Here is a 24,154-nt window from a genome sequence, read left to right on the forward strand (position 1 = left end):
CAACAGCTGGTTGGATGTTTAACACAAAATGCAACACCCCATAACCAGCAACAAACAAACGTCTACATCATTATTATCAGCAGCAACAAGGTTTTCATCTTTCAAAGTAGTGTCGTTGTTGTTGTTTTTGTTGTTGTGAAATTCTTAAGGTTCATTTGGGGTGCTGACTAAACAATAAAAGTGCATTTGCATATTTTTAAAACATTTTTGTCTTCCTCTTTTTCCTTTTGTAATACCCCTGCAGATCGGCCTGACACAGCACAGATCATTACGTATATATATATGCATATTTATTTTCAGATAGTTAGGTATTTGTATTGTGTGCCGTGGTTAAGAAGAAGAAGAAGCAGGAGAAAAAAAAACATGAAATGAAGCTTTCAAGATTAATGGGGTCTTTCACCTTAAATACTTAAAGCCAGCGACTAAGTGGGTAAGGTGTTTCACTGACCTTTTACAAAGAAAGAATAATTGTTTTTTTTTTCTCTTCAGCAAAGAACAAAAAAATTGACAAGTATTATATGTCATTACTAAAATGTTAAAAAAAAAACACTTAAAAAATATTGAAAATTATTTGATTTTTTTTGGAAATTATCTTTGCCATTAAAAATGGCCTTGGCCTCAAAATTTTTGTGTTGGTTGGCTTATTTATGTAATTCTGCCTTAAAGCCACCATGAAAATTACGATTTTTCATAGGAAATCTTTAATCGTCTTATTTAGAAATATTAATGATGATGGTATTTTTCCCCAACAAAAAAAAAAAAAAACGTTTTCAAGTTCAAGTTTAGAAACAGGAGGGGGACACAGAAACAAATGCATTAGGGAGAGAAAGACAAATGCCATAACATACAACAATGGAAAAATCATTAATCATGGCAGATTTTCGTGGAAATTCCCCTACGTCAAAAAAAAAAAAAAAATAGAAAAGTCCACAAACCTGAAATGTATAAACATATATGACGTCTTGGCAGACAGTATCAGGGCAGAATGTAAACAAAATGGGCAAAAGAAAAAAGGCAAAAAAAATGCAGCCACGAATTTTCATTTGTTTGTGTTTTTCCTTGGTACATAGAAAAATATTTGACTTGTTTTCCTCCATGGAAAACACAAAACAACAAATAAATACCATAAAAGTTGTTGTAACAATAACCAAGAAAATACACAGTGTCATTGTTGGACCTTTTTTAACATTCACATTCAATGAAACAACATGATCTTCATCAACATCAAACACCAATTCATTGTTGTCATCATTGTTGGAGAAGGCAAGGGAAATGTTGCCAGATTTTTGAATTTTTTGTTTCGAAAAAAAAACTTTGCTCTCCACTGCCGCCACAAGCTGTGAAGGCATTAACATAAATTGCCAAGATTTTTCTATGGTGTCGTAAAAAAGTAACACCATTTTTTTTTTGAGCTATTATGGTCGGGGGGCAACCAAATTCGTATTCATGATTCAGACCGACAATTTGACTGACACTAACACACACAGAGAGAAGAATAATAGAAAATTGTTATGCTAAATAAAATTCAAATCAATTGCATGAACAGAAGAAGAAAAAAAAAACACAATGTTAGTTTGCATATGAAAATAAACGAGGATGGTGTAATATGTTGGGAAATATATTTTGAAGATAACAGGATTATGATATTATAAGGGTATTTTCTTAACATATTTTGCATATTTTACTGCGAGAACATTATTTCAAGCCAATTGGGCGCCATTTACAAGCATTACTAGGTTATAACGTTAATGGCAGGCAATGTTTTAACTAGAATTTTTCTAGAGCTTGAAAGAAGGAAAAAACCCTGCATTGTACTGGACAGTACAAACAAGTAATACCCTCCACCATTTGGAAGGGACTTGGAAAATGTCAAATAAAATTCCGAAAAAAAAAAAAACAATTAAACGAAAACCTATGTATGGGGGATATATGAAAATGTGAACCGACATGAGACATTTTTTCATGTCATACCCATTAGATCTTCCAATACGAAATTTGAAACGATTCCAGTGAATAATGTTGCTGAAATCTTCAAAATACCGACTATCGGCAGGTACCGTTATATGGGGGCTTTACGAAGACGTGGACCTGCATACGAAATTTTTGGCCAAAGGTTATAAAACCCATTAAGATCTTCAAATACCAAATTTGAAACAATTCCAGTGAATAATGTCTCTAAAATCATCAAAATACCGACTATCGGGAGGTACCGTTATATGGGGGCTATACAAAGACGTGGACCTGCACAGACAATTTTCTGTCATACGATGTAGTAGCCATTACGAACTTCAAATACCAAATTTAAAACAATTCCGGTGAATAATGTCGCTTAAATCACCGAAATACCAAAAAAAGGAGGTACCATTATGTGGGGGCCATACATGACCTTGACATGACCCATTTTCAATACTAAAAGTCCTGCAGACATAATACACATTTGAATAAGATTTTATCAAACTACTTCATTTCGTTCGGAAGCTAGAGTGATTTCCACAGACGGGATCTGATAGTTGTTGACAAGATACAATAGGTGTTAATATTGAGACATAGATGGCGCTCATTAAAATTAGGTGACTTAATTTATGCATACAAAGGCGTAGTCAAATAAGTGACTGACAGCCTGTCGGAGATTCAATGTTCAGACAAAACGGCTGAAGCATGAATCTTGAAATTTTGCACGTACTAACATGGTACGAAAAGTATAAAAATGTACTAAAAAATTATTACTTTGTACGGAATCGCTAGAAATCTGAAATTTTGACTGAGAGTCACTGATGGATGGCAGAACAGATGTACTGAACGGTTTTTGGAAATTCGCAATTTAAAGTTAAGAAAAGTTCTAAAATGGTACTAAACTTATAAAATTGTACCACTTGGTATCATGTGAACGCATAAAGCTAACAACCTGAAATTCTATATGAAAATTATGTTTTGGAAAATAATTTTGATATACGAAGGTGGCTTTGGAAATATGTACTAAATGTGTGAGCTGTACTGAACGGTACTATATTTGGAACAGTTTGGCTTAGGGAGAAAGGATGGAGGTGGATTTTTTATATTTTTTATATAGAGAGTCATGTTGGTGGTAAATTTGTTATAATATATGTATTTGGTACAATTTGTTACTGGGTATTTGGTATTAAGGTCCGTGTTCATGTGTAGCCTAGACATATGCAGTTGATTTCGGTACTAAATGTGGACTTGAGTGAAGGAATAGGGCCAAAATCCTCAAATTTGATGTAGACGTTATTGCTGGGGTCTGTGGTTAGGATGTTGAAGTGTGTCTACGAATGTGTACTATAATCGTACAAAAGTACCAAACGGTACTAAATTTGGTATTGGGTGAGGGGACAGCGCTGGAATCCTTAAATTTGATTTCTTGGTATCCGGAATTGAGATATAGAGGGGGTTTTGGAAATGTGTACTATAATAGTACGGAATGGTACTAAATTTGGTATTGGTTGAAGGGATAGAGTTGGAATTCTGAAATTTGATAAGAATGTCACAGTTGGTATCTGTGGTTAGGATATGGAGCTAGTTGTCAAATGTGTTTCATAATTGTTCGAAAAGTATTAAATGGTACTAAATTTGATATTGGTTGAAGGGATACAGATACTATTCTGAAATTTGATATTTAGATAACTGTTGGTATCTGAGGTTGAGATTTGGAGGTGGTTTCGGAAATGTGCAAAAAAAAAATACCTCAGGATACTAAATTCGGTTTTGGGTGAAGTGATATGGCTGGAATCCCCAAATTTCATATTGAGGTCTCTGTTGGTATGTAGAATTGAGATATAGAAGTGGTTTTGGAAATGCGTACTATAATTGTACGAAAAGTACTAAATAGTACTGAATTTGATATTGAGTGAGGGAATAGAGCTGAAAACCTCAAATGTGAAATTGAGAGCATCTGTATTTGCGATATAGAGATTATTTTAGAAATGCGTACTTTCATTGTACGAAAAGTACTAAATGGTACTAAATTTAGTATTGGCTGAAGGGATAGGGCTGAAATCTTGAAATCTGATATGTATATCACTCTTGATGTCTGTGGTTAGGATATGGAGGTGGTTTTGCAAATGTTTACTATAATTGTTCGAAAGTACTAAGTAGTACTAAATTGGGTATTGAGTTAAGGGATGAAGATTATTTTCTGAAATTTAATATTTAGCTTACTGTTGATATCTAGTTTGAGATTTGGCGGTTGTTAAGAAATGCGTCCCATATTTGTACGAAAAGTAGTAAATGGTACTAAACTTGTCTTTTTTGAAGGAATGGAGCTTAAATCGTCAAGTTTTATATTAAAGCCTCTAATGCTATCTGGAATTGAGATATGGAGTTGGTTTTGGAAATTCGTACAATAATTGTACGAAATGTACTTAAATTTATAAGAAGAAGGTTTTTCCCATTTATGTGGGTTAAAATGTAGTCAAATTTTGCCATTAGTTAATATCTGTAACAATATTCATTTTTTTTTGTCTGGGCTTCAAACTAAGCAACCGTAAAAAAACCTTACGGATTTATGCTATTATATGAGATATGTTTTACAAAAAGAAATATTCTGCAACATTGTATATTCGAATGGGTTTTAGCCCCTCAGTTTTTTGATTTGTTTGTTCTGAATTGAATTTGGTTTTCATATTAAGTTCAGTTCAGGCGACACGCTTTGCCAACTGACTAATTCCTATGGAAATTTTTATTTTATTTTTTTTTTTCGAAAATAACAAAAACAAAACAAATTGTGTTTTTTGAAATTCTTTTTTTTTAAGGTTTTCTATTTACACATAAAAATCATAGTCATATCCATATTTAAAATGCATGCGGGCACCATGGAGATCATCAAGTCAAGAGTATATTGTATTATGTTGGGCAAAGTGAAATCTTTTGTTTTATGATAATTTGAAATTGGAGAGAGAAATTTGCAAACAAATATTAGTTTCAAAACGATTATGATAATAATATTTCAAAAAAAAAAAAAAAAAAAAAAAAAATCCCATTATAAGGTTGTTTGCCCTTATAAAACGGCATAAGAACTGGCAGTAATTAATCAAACAAATGTAAATGGCTAAGAAGATTAATTTTACACTCGACAACAGTTCCGGTAACAAATGACTTATATTAATGGGATTTTAATGTTTTTGTTTTGTGTTTAAATATTAGCATAAATTACGATAGCGCTTGGTTTACCGTTTTGTAATGTGACAATAACAAATGGTGGGACTTTTTTACGAAACCAATTTTGGAAAAAAAAACAAATTTTGTTGGATTTCTAAGTATTTACACTGGCAAGATATATTTAAAATTTAGAAAAAAAATTACTAACGAACATAACCTCACGACGAACATATCAAGCGCCCCGCTATTTTTAATTACCCCATGTAAATTACAGTATGCGACAAAATTTGATTTTTCAATTTAGTATTATATTTCTGCATGGTACACATTGAATATACCAGTTTCTTTTGTCCAGGGACTCACAATGAAATTCGATCTAGAATAATTCTTACTTTGACACTTTCCCCAAAAAATCTGTATTAAGGGAGATATGGACTAGGATTGTATACGTGTTTAATTAGCACTACAAAAAATCAAATACATAATTTTCTCTTTTAGTACATAAATTTGGAATATAATTTTAACAAAACCTATTATAGCTAAATATGTGGTTTATTCTGAGATTTATAGTGAAATTTTGTGTAGAATATTTTTTCCTTGGACACCTTCCGCCTAAAATGAAATTTTATGTAACTTTCAGGCGTCAATTCAAAAAAAAAAAAAAGAAATTCTGGAGAAAAATTGATCAAAAAAAAAAAATAAAATAAAATAAATAAATAAAATAAAAATTAACGGAATATTTTCGGTTTTTTTGGAACATTGTGCAAGTACAAGGTAAGATGAAAAAACTGCAACCAACTTCAGACTGGTGTCACTCGTCCGAAAGCCACTCGGCCGACAGCTGTTAAAATTATTTCTGTAACAGCCCATTATATTGTTTACAAGCATTTTGGTGCGAATTTTCCAGAAAAAAAGTTATTCGGGATGAAATTCGCGCGGGATAGTGTGATTTCTTTATATTTGGCTGGAAAACCACAAGTGGCTACCGGTAGGGCACTCCAGCATTTAAATGTGAATAAATTTTTGAGTCTCATACCATCGCTCGTTACCGTGACTGGCAGCGTAGCCTGACGCCAAGGGAGTGGACGAAAGAAAACAGAAATTGTTCGAAAAGTAAAGGAGCGACTTGATCGAACCCCGCGTCGCAGTGGCCGAAAAAAATCGTGAGCTGAACATATCGCAATATTCTATTCGGCATATATTGAAAAATGAGCTCGGTGTAAAGACATTGAAATTCCAAAAATACAAGAACTTGCACCGCAACCGAAAGAAAATAGACTCAAAAGAGTAAAAGAGTTTTTGGTTTTCTCCGATGAGAAAACATTCGTTGTCCAGCAGTTTGTAAACAAATAAAATGTTCGTGTTTACTTGCCAAAGAGGTCAGCTGAAAATGTGCACTTTCGGTTGGCCACCAGAACTCAAGCGCCAGCCATGGTGATGAAATGGGCCACCATAATAGCCGATGGTCGCTTTCCGCTCGTATTATTCGACCGTGGCATCAGAATAAATGCCAAATACTATCGCGAAAATATTCTTGAGGGTGTATTAAAGCCTTGGGCACGCAAACATATTGGCGGCGGATATATATATATATATATATATATATGATGACTTTGTTGCAGTTTTTTTTTATCTCACCCTGTATGTGAATTCCCGGCGTTTCGGAAAGATGCAGACTCTTGTCGTTGTCTAGAACCCATTGTAGAATTTTATGATAAATAATTTTCTACAACATTTCGACTTGCTACGATCCCTTTAAATTAGAGTTTTAAACCATATTTCAAAAAAAAAAAAGAACCAAAAATACCCCATTTTTGGCTCGCTTGAGGGATAAAGTGCTAACCAAAATATTCCTTGTATTTTAATGTACAATATTGCCAAAAACACCATTTATATAAAATGTTAGGACTTCCGATCAAATCTTAATCCGAAAATTTCCCAATGTGTGAAAGAGGGGGAACTTGCCCCTCCTCCCACTGTTTATTGGCCCTACTTTCATAATCTGCTGGAGTTTAACCATAATTATTTTTTTATGTTGCATAGTGTTATTTGCGTAATGACAATTCTTGCGAGCATAACGAATTGCCTAGGGTTTTCTTGTGAATAGGCGCCTTAATTTCTAGCTTATGGTTTTCAGCGCTATGACGGCGCTAGCTTCCATTAGGGAAGAACCGAAAAATATATTTCCCCCCACAAGACAAAATTATTACTGTCATTTAATTTGAGTGGCCTGTTTTGTGGATTTTATTATTTTTTTTTTTTTTTTTTTGGTTTTTTCATAACAGAAGGTGTCTGGGACATGATGTTATGTTGTTGGCTGGCTCCTTGTCCGTCCGTCTGACCATCTTACAGCCGAAATGGCGTAACCATCCACAATCAGGAACGTCCATTCGTTCCTCTTCATATCCCCGCTCTCTGTCTCTCTGTCTGTCCGACCATAAGCGAATGCGTTAAGTCCATTAAAGGCCTGCTGTGTGAATCAAAATGAATAGAAATGAACAAAAGCGAAATGCATGTTTAGCACGAATTATTGCAAACTCTATGAGGAGCAACGGCAACAGCAACAACAACAACACCAAACAAAAATTGTTTAAATAAACATGTTGTTGCTGTTGTTGTATCACGCTATTTTGCACCATTGAAAATTAACAGAATAAAGCGTAAACCATAACGATTCTTGTGCTCCAATATCTTGTTGCCTTCTTGGAGTGTGTCCCAACAATGCTGCTGGTGCTGGTGCTGGTGCTGATGATGATGATGACGACGACGATATTTGTTGATTGTTGTAATAAAAATTATTTTTATGTTGAAAAATAAACTAGCGAAATTACTAGGAAATACCAAGAAACCACAACAAGAATGCCATTTGGTGTGGTGTAGAGGCAAATGAGTGTCAGAGGGGCGATATTAGCAGGTTGAAATAAGTTATTGTCTGTTGGATAGGGCAGGAAATGCCAGACAGTTAAGGAAAGGGAAAATCTACACAAGCTGACGATTTAAAAATATTTTTTTAAATGCATAAAAATTCTGGAATTTTTAAATATCATTTTCTGAAGTCATTCGAGTGGTGGGTTTAGAAAAATAAGAATTTGCTAAGGATGAACATTTTTATACCCTATGCCATGTGCTACATAGGGTATATATCATTCGATACGGCCAAAACGTGCCTCATCGAAATAACACTTTTGGACTCTAGGTCCCTTTGGAAGTCGATCGGGGGTCGTTCTGTCTGCCTGGCTGAGGCGCACAATAACTCTTGAATGGAGTATCCGATTTGATTCAAGCTTCGTAGGTCGTAATATTATTATTTAACTTAGATCGAGCTTGGAGATGGGCAATATTGGGCCATTTCTTCGGGTACCTCCGCCACCAATGGTCGACATTTTCAAAGAAAATAATTTACCTTATAGGATAAATGAAGATCATTCAATTTTGTGCAAACTTGGGAAATCCTCAAATTTTTATCACTGCTAATTGAGATATGAAAATGGATAATATCGGCCTATCTATCAAGTACCCCCCCAAAAAGGGTCAACATTTGGAATAATTAAACTTCTTATAAAATGTGAAACAAGAGTCCGATTGTCTTCAAATTTTACACATCTCAATATTTCCACCAATGCACGATCCGTTGTGAATTGGAATACATCCGCCAACTCCTTCTGGCACCTCCTCTCCCACAAAGGGTCGAAATTTTGAATAACCAAAATGATCATCAATGCGAATTGAGCATCCAATTCTCTTCCAAATTAACATATTCCAATATTTTCATCAACAAAATACCTGAAGATGGAATATATGTAACCACTACTTCGAGTACCTCCCCACAAAGGTCAAAATTTGGATAGTTATAACTCTTATAAAATGTGAAATAAGAGTCCGATTGTCTTCAAATTTCAAAGTTTATAATATGTTGATTAACAAAATATCTGGTGGGAAGATGGGATACATCCGTCCACTCCTTCTGGCACGATCAAAAATTTTAAATAGCTATAACTCATAAAAAAATGTGAAATAAGGGTCCGATCCTTTCTAAACTTCACACATTCCATTATATCTACCAACACAAGATCTGTTGTGAAAATGGGATACATAGATCCGATACTTCTGGTACCTCCCCCATTAAGGGTTTAAACTTTTCAATAACAAAACGCGAGATAAGCATCGGATTAGCTTTAAATGTCACAAATCCTTGTATTTTTATGAACAAAAGATCTGGTGGGAGGATTATAGAGTTCGGGCCATTCCTTCCTGTACCTCCCCTATAAAGGATCATACTTTTCAATACATATATTTCTCATAACTTGCGAAAGAAAGCAGGGTTTGGATTGAATTTTTTTTTTTTTTTTTTTTTTTTTTTTTGAAAAATTTTCTAGAGATATATATTTGCAACCTGATTCTGTAAAAGTATTTTTACTTGGGGGACGTAACCGGATTTTTGACCCGAAAGTCCGGATGTAAGACCCGGACCTACTAACCTGATATTGACATAGGTATCATTTGAAAGCTAATGAAAGTACCTATCCAACAAGTGGTCACATGGCTTATTTAAAACTATTCGGAAGTTTTATATAGATTATCGATTTTTGGACCGGAATTTTTTATATAATCCCCAAGAAGTCGAACAGGGACCCATTATGAGTGTTTCATATTGACATAGGTATCATTTGAAAGCTAATGAAAGCACCTATCCAACAAGTGGTCACATGCCCAATTTAAAACTATTCGGAAGTTTTATATAGATTATCGATTTTTGGACCGGAATTTTTTATATAATCACCAAAAAGTCGAACAGGGACCCATTATGAGTGTTTCATATTGACATAGGTATCATTTGAAAGCTAATGAAAGCACCTATCCAACAAGTGGTCACATGGCCAATTTAAAACTATTCGGAAGTTTTATATAGATTATCGATTTTTGGACCGGAATTTTTTATATAATCCCCAAAAAGTGGAACAGGGACCCATTATGGGTGTTTCATATTGACACAGGTATCATTTGAAAGCTAATGAAAGCACCTATCCAACAAGTGGTCTCATGGCTTATTTAAAACTATTCGGAAGTTTTATATAGATATCGATTTTGCACCTGAATTTTTTATATAATCCCCAAAAAGTCGAACAGGGACCCATTATGGGTGTTATAGCTAACACTCCAAACTTTCAGAAATGCTACAATATGTGCTTTTATCTTTCCTCAATCCAGAGATATGGGTCTTCGAACCTGGACAACGCGATTCTGTTCAGTACATAAAACCAAAGTTATTTGATGATGTTTTTGCTCGGAGTTTGAGATTTTCTCCTCAGGTCATGTCCGGCTACGCTTACCAAAGTTTTTCTAAATTTGATACTTTTTTTAATTGGCGGGCCTTCGTCCGGTATTTGAGATATTTTGCTTTGGGTTTTGTTTAACACCGGCTACTCGAACCAAAGTTATCCTGAGATTAATACTTTTTTTAAGTAGCCGGCCGGTCCTTGAGGTTTTCTCCTCTAGTTGTGTCCAACACCGGTTACGCGAAATAGTTTTTCATACCGAAAATATAATTTCAATATACAGAAGAGAATCGGGTTGATCGGGTTCAAAGGCCCATGTCTCTGAATCCAGGAAAGATTAAAACACATATTGAAACATATATTTCCTGGACTCCTTAAATGGGACCATTTTCTAATTCTGGGGATTTTTTAAAAATCCGGGTCTAAAGAATCTGTAATTTTGATATAACCCCAGAACCGTTCCAATAACATCACCATGTGACTACTTGTTACGATAGGTATTTTCATTAGATTTCAAATGATATCTGTACATATCGGTTTTGTGAATCCTGGTATACCCGGGGTCGTGGAGCCGGATTTTCGGGTCAAATATCCGGGTATCCCGATCCATCCCTAAAGAAAAAATGATTTCCCGAAGTCAGGGTATAAAAACCTACCTCTGAAAAAAAAACTGGACTCATGACAGTTTTTTATATCCAACTATTTATCTGCATGATATGAATATGGAATTTATCGGACCATTCCTTGTGGAACCTCCCCACAAAAGGTTAACAAATTTTGATTAACAACTATTCCCATAAAATCGGAAATAAATGTTGAATTTTCTTTAAAATTCGCACATATTTTCAATGAACATTTGATGAAATGGAATACTTTGGTCTCCTATATCTGGTACCTCACAAATATTAACATTTTCTAAAAATTAGCACATATTTCATCTGTGGACAGTATTGGTCCACTTCCTCCGAGCTTCCCTCAAAAAGGGTCAAAAGTTTGAATAATCATATGGCAAATCAAAATATATTTAAATAAACGGACATTGGCTGAGGGTATACATCTGTCGGCATAACTGACTGATACTTTTTAATTGGTTTTAAAAAATCAAAGTTGTGGATTATTATTATTTTTTCTTTTATTTAAAAAAATTCATTTCATTTTTTTTTTTTTTTTTTTTTGAATTCCCTAAATTCTACTTTTCAAACTAGCATTGAAAATAAGAGTTCAAACTCCCACTGCACCAGTACCGTGTCTCCACCCAACCATATGTTATTCAACTCCAAACAAGAATAAGATTAATTGTCACCCCTTTACCCACCAACGCCTAAGTGAAAAATCTTCTCAAAATTTCCCACATATTCCAAAATGAAAAATCAAAACATTTCCCAGATCTTCTTTCATCTCCTATGTTTTAGGGGGGAAAAGGTAATTTATCAAATTGTCATTGCTTTCAAAAAAAAAAAAAAAAAAAAAAAAAAAAAAAAAATTTAAATTGCACTATGGATAAATTCTAATATCCCTAGAACGCCAACGCGCAAAGCACCGAAGAGAACCCCCAAAAGCTGGAAAAGAAGAAAGATATACCCAACGACAGACAAGTCAAAGAAGCATTCAATCATTTTCAATGAATGTCGAGACGAGCGACAAATTTATCCGACAATTACAACAACAGCAAAAGCAATCGATCGATCGAACACCAAACAAACGATGACGACGACCCTCAAAAACCAAACACCAGCGACACTTTGGGTTTTGGTGTTACAATAATCTGTGGGGAGTTAGCTAAGGGGTGCCCGCTCGCTCCTCACCATACGTTGCCTTGCTTCTTTTCTTTTTTTATATCGCCTCTCCTTCATTTTCTGCTTAAGGAAAGAACACACAAAACGAAAAAAAAAAACTTGGGTGAACAGACAGAAGGAGTTCACTGAACGATTAGCTACGCAACTTATAAAATATGGTTCTAATCTGTGAAAGAACTTTTATGTTGTTCATACCAGACAGCCAACCAGCCAGTCAGTCAGCCTGACTGTTTGTCCAATTGTCATTATGGTTATGGCATTCTTGCGTTTCTTTTGTGAATGGTGCGTGCTTCAAATTTTTAAATAAAAATTCCCCCCCTCCGCCTTCGAAGGGAAAACAAAAGGAATTTCAAACAAAAAATTGCCGCCTTGAAAATATTTGACCGCCATCAAATGGTAACAAATCATACAGACAAACATTAAATCATTGAAGAGAACATGGCATAGAATTGAAATGATTTACCTGGAGGTCATTAGCTTGGTTATTTGACCCGCTATTTGTATTGTTGGTGATTGGTGTTGTAGATACCACACAACAATAATATCCAGAAGCATTATTGACACAAAACAAAGAGGGAGAGAGTAAATCTCCTCTGTACAGATTTACAGTTGTGATGGATATAATCAGTTGTCGTGGGGGGAAGAAAGGGTAAGTAAGGTAGTGAAATACTAATCTAGAATCCTAGATCCTAAGATGCCCAGGCGAACCAAGTGAAATTAGAATCTTGCAATTTTTGCACGGGGGTCCGTCTTGGTGAGTAGACATGTTATTGTCTGTATTTTTCAAAATACGTACTAAAAGGTTACGAAAAAGTACTAAAAATTTGAATAAGTTGTATTTGGACAAACGAAATGAACTTGAGTTCCGAAATTTGGATAAGGCATGTGATAAGACTGGGCTTTTGGAAATACGTACAAGGGTACAAAAAGTACTAAAATGTACTAAAAATGTAATATTTTGTATTGAGCTAGAATTTTGATATTTGGAATGAGAGTCACTGATGGAGTGCAGGGTAGGTGAACCAGAAGTTTTAGAGTTTTTGGAAATTCGTAATTTTAGGTTACAAGAAATTCTAAAATAGTACTTAACATCAAAAATGGTACCATTTGGTATTATGTGTACGGATGGAGCTAAAAGCTTGAAATTTGTTATGAAAATCAAGGTTGGAAAGTAAGTTTTATATAACTGAAGAGGGTTTGAAAATGTGTACTTAGTATGTGAACTGTACTAAATGGTACAAAAATTGGAACAATTAGGTTTAGAGTGAACGAATGAAGATGAAATTATAAAATGTTGTAGTGGGATTCCTGTTGGTACATGTTAACGAAAAATACTAAATAGTAATATATTTGGTACAATTGGTACACTTTGGTATTGGGTGAACACATAGCGCTTGAAATTTGATATTAGGGTCGTTGTTCATATGTAGGCCATATATATGGAGGTAGTTTCGTATATGTGTACAATAACTGTACCAAAATTATTAAATGGTACTAAATTTGTTCTTGATTGAAAGGATTGAGATACAATTCTAAAATTTGATATTTAGATTACTGATTGTATTTGTGTTTGAGTTTCGGCGGTAGTTTGGAAATGCGTTCCATATTTGTGCGAAAAGTATCTAATGGTACATTATTTGGTATTGGGTGAAGGGATAGAGATAAAATTCTGAAATTTGATATTTAAATTGCTGATGGTATCTGGAATTGAGGTCTGGAGCTTGCTTTGCAAAAGAGTGTACTAATATTGTTCGAAAAGTACTAAATTGTACTAAATTGAGTGATGTAATAGAACTAAAATCCTGAAATTTGCTATGGATGTCATTGTTGGTGACTCTGGTTAAGATGTGGAGGTGATTTTGGAAATGTGTACTAAAATTGTACAGAAAGTAGTAATTAGAACTAAATTTGGTATTGGGTAAAGGAATAAAACTAAAAACCAGAATCTTGATATAAATGTCACTGTTGGTGTATGTGTATATGTATGGTTAAGATATACTATGTACTATAATTGTACGAAAAGTACTAATTGGTTCTAAATTGAGTTATCTGTTGGTATCTGGAATTCAGTTGTGGATATGGTTTTGCCAATGTGTACTATAATTGCTCGAAAATTACTAATTGGTACTAAATTAGGTATTGGGTGAAAGAATTGAGCTGGAATCCGGAAATTTGATGTGGATATCACTGTTAGTGTCTGTGGTCGAGAAAAGGAGCTGGTTTGGGACATGCGTACTATAATTGTACTAAATGGTACTAAATTTGATCTTTGTTGAACGGATAGGGATAAAAAAGTGAAATTTGATATTAAGACTACTGATGATATCTGAGTTTGATATTTAGCGGTGGTTTGGAAATGCGCCCTATATTTGTACGAAAAGTGCTAAGTTGTACTAAATTTAGTATTGGGTGAAAGGATAGTGTTGGAATACTCAAATGATATTGGGGTCTATGTTGGTATCTGGAATTGAGATAGGTTGGAGGTGGGTAAGGAAATTTGTACTTTAATAGTACGAAAAGTACTTAAAAGTACTAAATTTGGTAGGGTGAAGGGTTAGGGCTGAAATCCTCAAATTTGATATAGAAGTCATTGTTGTTGTCTGCGGTTAAGATATGGAAGTGGCTTTTGAAATGTGTACTATAAGTACACAAAAAGTGTGAAATAGTACTATATTTAGTAAAATTTGTTATTACGGTCGCTGTTTATAGGACATGGGCCTGGACATATAAAAGTGGTTTTGGAAATTTGTACTATAATTGTACGAAAAGTACCAAATGGTACTTAATTTGGTATTGGATGAAGGGATAAAGATAAAGTTTTGAAATTTGATATTTAGATGACTAATGGTAACTGTGTTAGAAATTTGACGGTTGTTTGGAAAAGTACTAAATTTAGAAAAGTTTATTTGTAGAAAAGTACTAAATGGTACTAAATTTGGTATTGGGTGAAAGAATTGAGCTGGAATCCGGAAATTTGATGTGGATATCACTGTTAGTGTCTGTGGTCGATAGAAAAGGAGCTGGTTTGGGACATGCGTACTATAATTTGTTTGAAATTTACTAACTGGTACTAAATTGGACATTGAGTTGAGGGATAGAGCTGCAATCTCGAAATTTGATTTTAATGTGAGATATTGAGGCGGTTTTTGGAAACGTGTACGAAAAGTACAAAATAGTGCTAAATTTGGTATTTACGGAAGGAGTAGAGCTGAAATCTTGAAATGCTCTATAGATGTCACTTTTGGAGTCTGTGGTTAATATATGGAGGTGGTCTTGGAAATGTGTACTATTATTGTCTAAAAAGTACGACAATAGAACTGAAATTTTGAATTATGATATTGAGGTAACTGTTGGGATTACATATGGAGACGTTGTAATAGTTTTGGACCGCAAAAATTGGATGTGTGTTTTACTAGAAACCTCCTCGGTACACTTCAAAATGAATGATTTTAAAGACTTCTTAGTTTCAAAGCTAAACATTTTCCGATTATTCTTTCCAAAATAGAAAAATTTTGAATAATATATAATAGAGCCTTGAAATTCTGAGAATTTAGTACGATGTATGACGTTTTGTTAAAAAAAAATTGTCAAACTGAACAGATTGTGAACTTTGAGTACTAACAAGTTAAAAAGCAGTAAGTTCGGCCGGGCCGAACTTTGAATACCCTCCACCATTTGGAACGAATTTGGAAATTTAAAAAAAAAATCCTTACAAAATTCTGTTAAATTTTAAAAATACCGAATATAGCCGTTATATTGGGGTCTATACGACGTGGACCTACATAGGCATTGTTTGCCATTAGCCATTACCATATTCAAATTCGAAACTTGAAATAAACAGTGAATAATGTAGCTACAATCATCAAAATATCGTATATAGGGAGGCATAGCCAATTTCCGTCACAGGCTATAGCATCCATTACTAACATCATATACGATATCTCAAACAATTTCGTCGGGTATTGTACCTAAACTCGTCAAAATACCGAATATAGGGAGGTACTGATATATGGGGCCTATACGAAGACCTGGACCTGCATAGACATTTTTCTGTTACAGACTGTACATTACGAACTTCAAATACGTAATTTGAAACAATTCCGGTAAATAATGACGCTAAAATCATCAAAATACCGAATTTTGGGAGGTACCGTTATATGGGGGCTATACGAAGACGTGGAGCTGCACAGACAATTTTCTGTCAAAGGCTGTAGTATCCATTACGAATCTCAAATACCAAATTTGAAACAATTCCGGTTAATAACGTCGCTAAAATCATCAAAATACCTAATATCGGGAGGTACCGTTATATGGGGGCTATACGAAGACGTGGAACTGCCCAAATTAATTTCTGTCAAAGGCTGTAGTATTCATTTCGAACTTCAAATACCAAAGTTGAAACAATTCCGGTGAATAATGTCGCTAAAATCATCAAAATACCGAATATCGGGAGGTACCGTTATATGGGGACTATATGAAAACGTGGACCTACATGGCCCATTTACGAACTTAATCTGCCTACTGGAAAAATAAATACGTGTGCAAAATTTTAGCCTTCTATCTCAATTCGTTCGAAAGATAGAAGGCTAAGACAGACGGACATGGCTAAATCGACTTAGAATTTTACGCTGATCAAGAATATATACACTTTGTTGGGTCTGACATGAGTATTTCGAGGAGTTACAAACGGAATGACAAAGTTAATATACCCTCCATAGTATGGTGGAGGGTATAAAAAGGTCAAACACGAACTATTGGAAGAATCAAACATTTTATGGCGAACTTTTTGCTGCAAAGTAGTGGTCACTTGCTAGTCTTAAAATATTTTGTTTATGATCCGTCAATGTGGTGGGATTTTTTTAAATATTACTTAAGATCTATGAAAGTTCTGGATTTTTTAAATATATTTCCCAAGATCTATGTAATGTCTGGATTTTTTCCAAAATCCTAAATGTCTTGTAGTTCAGAAATAAATCGAACAGTGTTGGCATTTTTAGTCACAAGAGTTATTTTTAGAATAACACCTGGGGAGAATATCCCAGACAAAAAAACAAGGTGGCTCTTTCCGAAACCTAGGTATTCCCTGTCTTATCCACTGGTAAACATTACCATCTTTCTCCGCTAATAAACAAACCTTGTTTTTATAAAAACAATAATAAAGGAATGAAGCCTGACTATTTTTCAACAAGAAATTAAAATTTAAATCTTTAAAAATATACCTTAAAAATGTGAATTATTTCATAATACTATTATGAGGTAATGATCTTACCCCCCAATTCTCTTAAGTACCTTTGATGTCCATGATGTTCCACTCTGAATGGCGGCCACACTCCCATTCTCCACATAAAACAAACACCTTGTCGGAATTTTTCGGTGGAATGCCTTATTTAATTAATAGACCTTTCAATATGTCTTGGATATGGGGATAGATATCTTTCTCTCTTCTCTTCTTTGGCCTAACTTTATGTAATGCACTCTGCGTGCAGTCCAATGACGACGATAACGACAAGCATTGTGATTTAGCGTCATCGTTTTGTTTTGAAAATGACACGCACTATTTTTAACCAACCATAATTTTGGGGATTGGAGACCGGCGAAGGGGAGAGGTAGGTGGCGGACACAGATGGTTTGTTAGTGCCGGTATTTGGGATTTTTTCTCCAAAGTTTTGTTTCAAATTATTTACACACACAGCGCATTTTTTTCTGAAGGGGATATGTAGCTTGTTGAGTCTTTCTTCCCCCCAAAAGAAATTTTTTTCTTTTGGTGTGATTAATTACTGTGTTTATATTTGCTTGTTGATATTTTCCAAAAATATCGAAATAAATCATTTCGGTTAATCGGGTATTTTTTGTGTCTCCCTCTCTCTCTTTGTGAATGGAGGGAACCATTTAAACGCCAATGCCTTATATGGTACCATGCAGATTATGTCACAGCATATTTGGCTGGTGGACATTTTTCATCTAAGCGGGATGCTGACTGAGTCACATCAGCGGCATCATGTAAATAAATGTATATGGTAAATGTCTGAAATATTGACTTGAGAGATTAAATTTGTTAATTTTGGAACAAAAAAAAAATAAAAGAGAGTTTGAAGTAAATGGTGCCATTAAATGACACAACTGATAGTTGAGAAATTCAAAACTGTCGAAATACTTAAAAATGGAAAGGAATAATTAATGTGGGGAGAATGTGGGGTTGTCAAAGGGTATCTGTCCAACATCAGACGGGTTTGAGCAGTAGGATCGTCGTTTTCAATGGCAATAATTGCAAGTATGGTTAAATGTAACATTTAGAGCATTTTTGTTACGTTTTTGTGTGATTAACTTACCATTTTGGACGATGTAGCACACCTACACATATAAATTATTTATTTGAACGTACCTGCAAATGGAAAAGATGTAAAATAAAACATTAGAATTGAAAGACAATGTGAAATGTTACAATACAAAATTACTAGCATGAGCCCACTACTTCGTCAGCGAAAAGCTCACCTTAAAATTAGATATTCAGTCAACCAGTTCATTTAAGTACTCAAAATGCACAATTAGTTCACTATTTCTTGGACAAAAAAAAAATATACATCGTACTAACTTAAAAGCTGCACAACTTTGATAACACTTCATTAAAAATTTAATCTCCATCTTTGAACCTCAGATACCAATAGTGGCCTTTATATGAAAATTCAGGATTTCAGCTCTGTAATTTTCCCCATTGCCAAATTTAGTACAACTTAGTACAATTACAGCACGCATTTCCAAAAACACCTCCATATTTCAATTCCGGATATCTACAACTTTGATAACACTTCATTAAAAATTTAATCTCCATCTTTGAACCTCAGATACCAATAGTGACCTTCATATGAAAATTCAGGATTTCAGCTCTGTAATTTTCCCCATTGCCAAATTTAGTACAACTTAGTACAATTAAGGAACGCATTTCCAAAAACACCTCCATATTTCAATTCCGGATATCTATAGAGAACTCAAAATAAAGTTATAGGATTCCAGACCCATCACCCAACACAAAATTTAGTACCATTGAGAAATTTTCGTACAAATGTAAGGCACATATCCAAATCCCTGAAAAATCTCAAACACAGATACCATCAGAACAGAGGACTCAATATCAAATTTCAGCATTCTAACTCGGTCCCTTCAGCCAATACTAAATTTACAACAACTTCTTAATTTCCGAACAATTATAGTACACATTTTCAAAAGCACCACCGAGACTATCAGGGAAATCTATATCGAATTTCAAGATTTCTGCTCTATTTCTTTCCCCCATTACCAAATTTAGTACTTTTTGTACAATTATAGTAGCAGAGGCCAACAGAGACTTCAATATCAAATTTTGGGATTTCAACAATATCACTTCACCCAATACCAAATATAGTACCATTTAGTACTTTTCGTACCATTATAGTACACATTTCCGGAACCAGCTCCATATGTCCAGGCTACATATGAACAGCAAAATTTCAGATTTCAATCCCTATCTGTCCAACCAATAACAAATTGTAAGAAATATAGTACTATTTAGTACTTTACGCCCACTTGTAGTACACATTTCCAAAACCATCCCGTTATCACATACCAACCACCGACAGGTTGCCTAATACAAAATTTTAAATTTCAGCTACATCCGTTCACCCTTAACCAAACTGTTCCAAATTTAGAAGCAGCAAAACCACCTTCCTCTATATCAAACTTAATTTCCAACCTTGATTCTGCTACAACATTTCCAAATTGTAGCTCTCTCCGTTCAAATAATACCAAATGGTATGATTTTAGAAGTTACGTACCATTTTAGAATTTTTCGTAACCTTTAATTTCGAATTTTCAAAAATCTTTCATGCAGCTATCCTCTGCACGACATCAGTGACTCATTCCAAATTTCTAGAATTCTAGTTCATTACGTTTTTCCAATACAACGAATTAAATTTTTAGTACATTTTAGTACTCTTCGTATCCTTTTATTACCGGTAGTCGGCATTTAAATAAACCTAGTCACATTTTCTTACGGAATTGTTTTAAATGTGGCATGTAAAACTCGCAATGTCTTGAGGGGCTGCCAAAGCTAATGATTAAAAAAAAGGTATTTTTTGAAGTGAGGCCAAGGTCGTGGACTCCTAGGCTTTAGTACCCATTACGAACTTTAAATACAAAATTTGAAATAATTCCGGTAAATAATGTCGGTAAAATCATGAAAATACCGAATATCGGGAGGTTCCATTATATGGGGGCTATACGAAAACGTGGACCTGCATACAACAATTTTTGTCATTGGCTTTAGTACCCATTACAAATATATATATATATATATACATATAAATTTATATATATATATATATATATATATATATATATATATATATATATATATATATATATATATATATATATATATATATATATATATATATATATATATATATATATATATATATATATATATATATATATATATATATATATATATATATATATATATATATATATACACATACATACTTTGTAGGGTCTATTACAAATATTTCGAGGAGTTACAAACGGAATGACGGAGGGTATAACAACAGCTACCTCAAACAACCACACGTAACATATTTTTTTATGTTCCAAAAACAAAAAAAAAACACACACACAAACCGGGAAATGTTTGGCATTTATGTTAAATCACTTTTCGTGGCTCGTTTCTGTCAAAGTTTTTGAAGTTTTCTTTTCCTTTTTAGTCCCCCCCCCCGAAAAAAGTGCGTGATATGCAGTTGCAATTATGACACATTACCCTACGGTAAGAAAAACGTGTCGCAAACCACGTTTTTGTTGGGAGTTTCGACAAAAAAAAAAAAAAAAAAAAAAAAAAACATAAAACCTGAAATCCTGCATAACATAAACAAGCCAACCGAAATAACGGGGTCAATAAACTTGACTAAAACAAATAAAAATTCGGACAAAAAAATAGCCACAGCAAATACAGCGAGACTTTTTTTCGATAATCGATTTCTAACGAAATTTTAGTCACAAATCCACCAGTCGTTGTCAGCCACAAAAAAAAAAAAAAAACAAAAAAAAAAAAAAAAATTGCCTTAGGAATTTTTGTGGAAAAAATGTTCATGTAATAAAAAAGTAGTAGTAGTAGAAAATCTCCATAACCTGCATAATTGTGCAGAAACAAATTTTGTGGACAAGGCATGGGCGTAGCTGGGCCCAGAATGAAGCTGAATGGAAAATTGCAAAAAAAATATATAATTTTTAATTTTCTAAATAAAAAAAAAAGAAAAATGTTCAATACTTCATTGTTTCTATTCTAAGCAGTAGGTCTTCTCCTCCCCCAGATGCAAATATGCCCACACGTCCATCCCCCTGAATAGTGCGTTTCATTTTGACCAAAACAACAACAAATGTAAAAAATACTTCATATATGGCATTGTCAACAAATCATATTGTTGTAACGTTGTATTATTTTTTCTTCTTACATTCAAAACTATGTATGTCCGTACAACAAGTTGTATATCAACTTGCCAAAAAAGCTCAAATACAGACACATACGATTCCAAAGAAGATGAAAACAACTTTTGTTTTTGTTACTGTTGTTGTGGTATGACATGCTTGCCTATACACAGGCAGATGGATGAATGTTGGTAATGCCTAAACAACCTGCCGCCAAACAACATCAGAAGCCACAACATCATCACCAACAGCAGCAGCAGCAGCAGTACAACCGTTTTACAACAGCAACATATTCCCCCATACCAAGCCTTCAACAGGTGATGTAATGTCGAGTGGTTAGTTGGATTTTAAACAGCTGCAAATTGTTTTGGGATTCTCAAAAAAAAAAAAACAAATAGGGTTGAAGGATTAAATAATCCAGGATATTTAAAACCACCAGGATAATGAAAGTCGTTTTTTAAGGCATGTCGAGCTTGTGGATTTTTCAAAAATATTTTCCCAAGTTCTATTAAAAATAGTTTTATTTATTTAAAAAAAAATTATTTGATGATTTTTCCAAGTTTAAATTTCTATAAAAATATTTGTCCAAAGATTTTCAATATTCTTATTTATTGAAATAATCATTTCATGATTTTCCGAAGTTTCGATTTTTTTGAACTACAAATCTGACAAATCCCAGCAGATTATGAAATTAGAGCTGAAAACAGAAGACACGTGGATCGGTGCATTGAGAGTTCACATCGCGAAGTAACCTAAATGGTGGAGGCAAGTTCCTCCATTCTCAAAAATTTTAGAAATCTTCGAATTAAAAATCCTTGGTCGGAATCCATGCATTTGTATACCCTTCACCATATTATGGAGGGTCGAAATATACATTTTAGATCCCACAAAGTATATATATTCTTGATTAGGATACAATTCAATGTCGACTTAGCGACATCCGTCCGTCTGTGGAAATCACTGTAGCTTCTGAACGAAACGAAGTAGGTTGATAAAATTTTACTTAAATTTATATTATGTCCGCAGGACCTTTGGTATTGAAAATAGGTCATGTAGATCCACGTTTTGGTATAGCCTCCATATAACGGTACCTCCCTATATTCGATATTTTGATGATCTTAGCGAATTGGAATTGTTTCAAATTTGGTATTTAATGTTCGTAATGGATACTACAGCCTATGACAGAATATAGTCTGTGCAGGTCCACATTTTCTTGTAGCCCGCTTTATAACGGTACCTCCCTATATTCGGTATTTTGATGGTTTTAGCGACATTACTCACCGGAATTGTTTTAAATTTGGTATTTGATTTGTTCGTAATGGATACTATAGCCTATGACAGAAAATTATTTGTGCAAGTCCACGTTTTGGTATAGCCCCCATATAACGATACCTTCCGATATTCGGTATTTTGATGATTTAAGCAACATTATTTATTGATTTTTTTTCAAGTTTCGCATTTGAATATTGTAATGGCTTATGACAAGAGTTGCCTATGCCGGTCCACGTCGTCATATAGACCCTAATATAACGGCTACATTCGGTATTTTTAAAATTTTAACAGAATTTTTAACGGATTTTATTTTTAAAATTGCCAAATCCGTCCCAAGTGGTGGAGGATATTCAAAGTTTGGCCCGTGAGCTAAATATCGAAATATTCCATTCAACTAATATGGAAAAATGAGCTCGGGGTAAAGCCATGGAAATTCCAAAAACTGCAAGAACTTACACCGCAACAGGAAGAAAATAGACTCAAAATAGTTAAGGAGTTGCTCCGCTTGGCCGAAAGTGGTGAACAGTTGAATTTTTTATTCTCAGATGAGAGAACATTCTTTTTCGTGTTTACTTGCCAAAGAGGTCAGCTGAAAAGTGCACCTTCGCTTGGCCACCAGAACTCAAGCGCCAGCCATGATGATGGTGTGGGCCACCAGAACTCAAGCGCCGGTCATGATGATGGTGTGGGCCGCCATAACAGCCGATGGTCGTTCTCCGCTCGTATTAATCGACCGTGACATCAGAATAAATGCCGAATATTATCGCGAAAATATTCTGGAGGTTGTATTAAAGCCTTGGGCACGCAAACATTTTTGCCGCAGACCTTGGACATTCCAACAGGACTAAGCACCATCGATGAGGTTTCTCGCTTCATTTCCACTGCACAATGGCCACCAAAATCTCCGGATACCAATCCATTGGACTATTGTGTCTAGAATATTTTGGAAAGCAAGGTTGGCACTAAAAAAAGTACCAAGGTGTCGATCACCTCAAGCAAGCGCTTCGCCGGAAATGGACCAAAATACCGCAGAGTAAAATTCGGACAGCGTCTCACGGTTTCATTGGCCGTTTGAAGGCCATAATTCGTGCCAAAGGTGACCAATTTGAATCACTAAACTTGATCTAAAATTTCATTCAATAAAATGACAAAAACAAAAGTAAAAATTATGGCGTTTGACTTTGTGGCAATTTTTTTGTATCTCATCCTGTATATGAATTCTTCGCGTTTCGGCAATATTTA

At 34.3% G+C, this 24,154-nt stretch overlaps 1 protein-coding gene across 2 annotated transcripts in view; it reads right to left on the reverse strand.

Annotated features, from left to right (window-relative positions):
• The window catches only part of LOC101898609 (stAR-related lipid transfer protein 13), a 277,625-nt gene that overhangs the window by 232,693 nt on the left and 20,778 nt on the right, over positions 1 to 24,154 (reverse strand). The window contains exon 1 of one of the 2 annotated variants that reach the window (XM_059119354.1): positions 18,517 to 18,548. The exons of the other annotated variant lie outside the window; for it this stretch is intronic. The gene's annotated coding sequence lies outside the window, so the exon portion shown is untranslated. Of the gene's footprint in view, positions 1 to 18,516; positions 18,549 to 24,154 lie in introns of those variants that run through there. 2 annotated transcript variants of the gene reach the window in all.

The sequence above is a fragment of the Musca domestica genome, unplaced genomic scaffold, assembly GCF_030504385.1.
Source record: "Musca domestica strain aabys unplaced genomic scaffold, Musca_domestica.polishedcontigs.V.1.1 143, whole genome shotgun sequence".
Taxonomy (NCBI): domain Eukaryota; kingdom Metazoa; phylum Arthropoda; class Insecta; order Diptera; family Muscidae; genus Musca; species Musca domestica.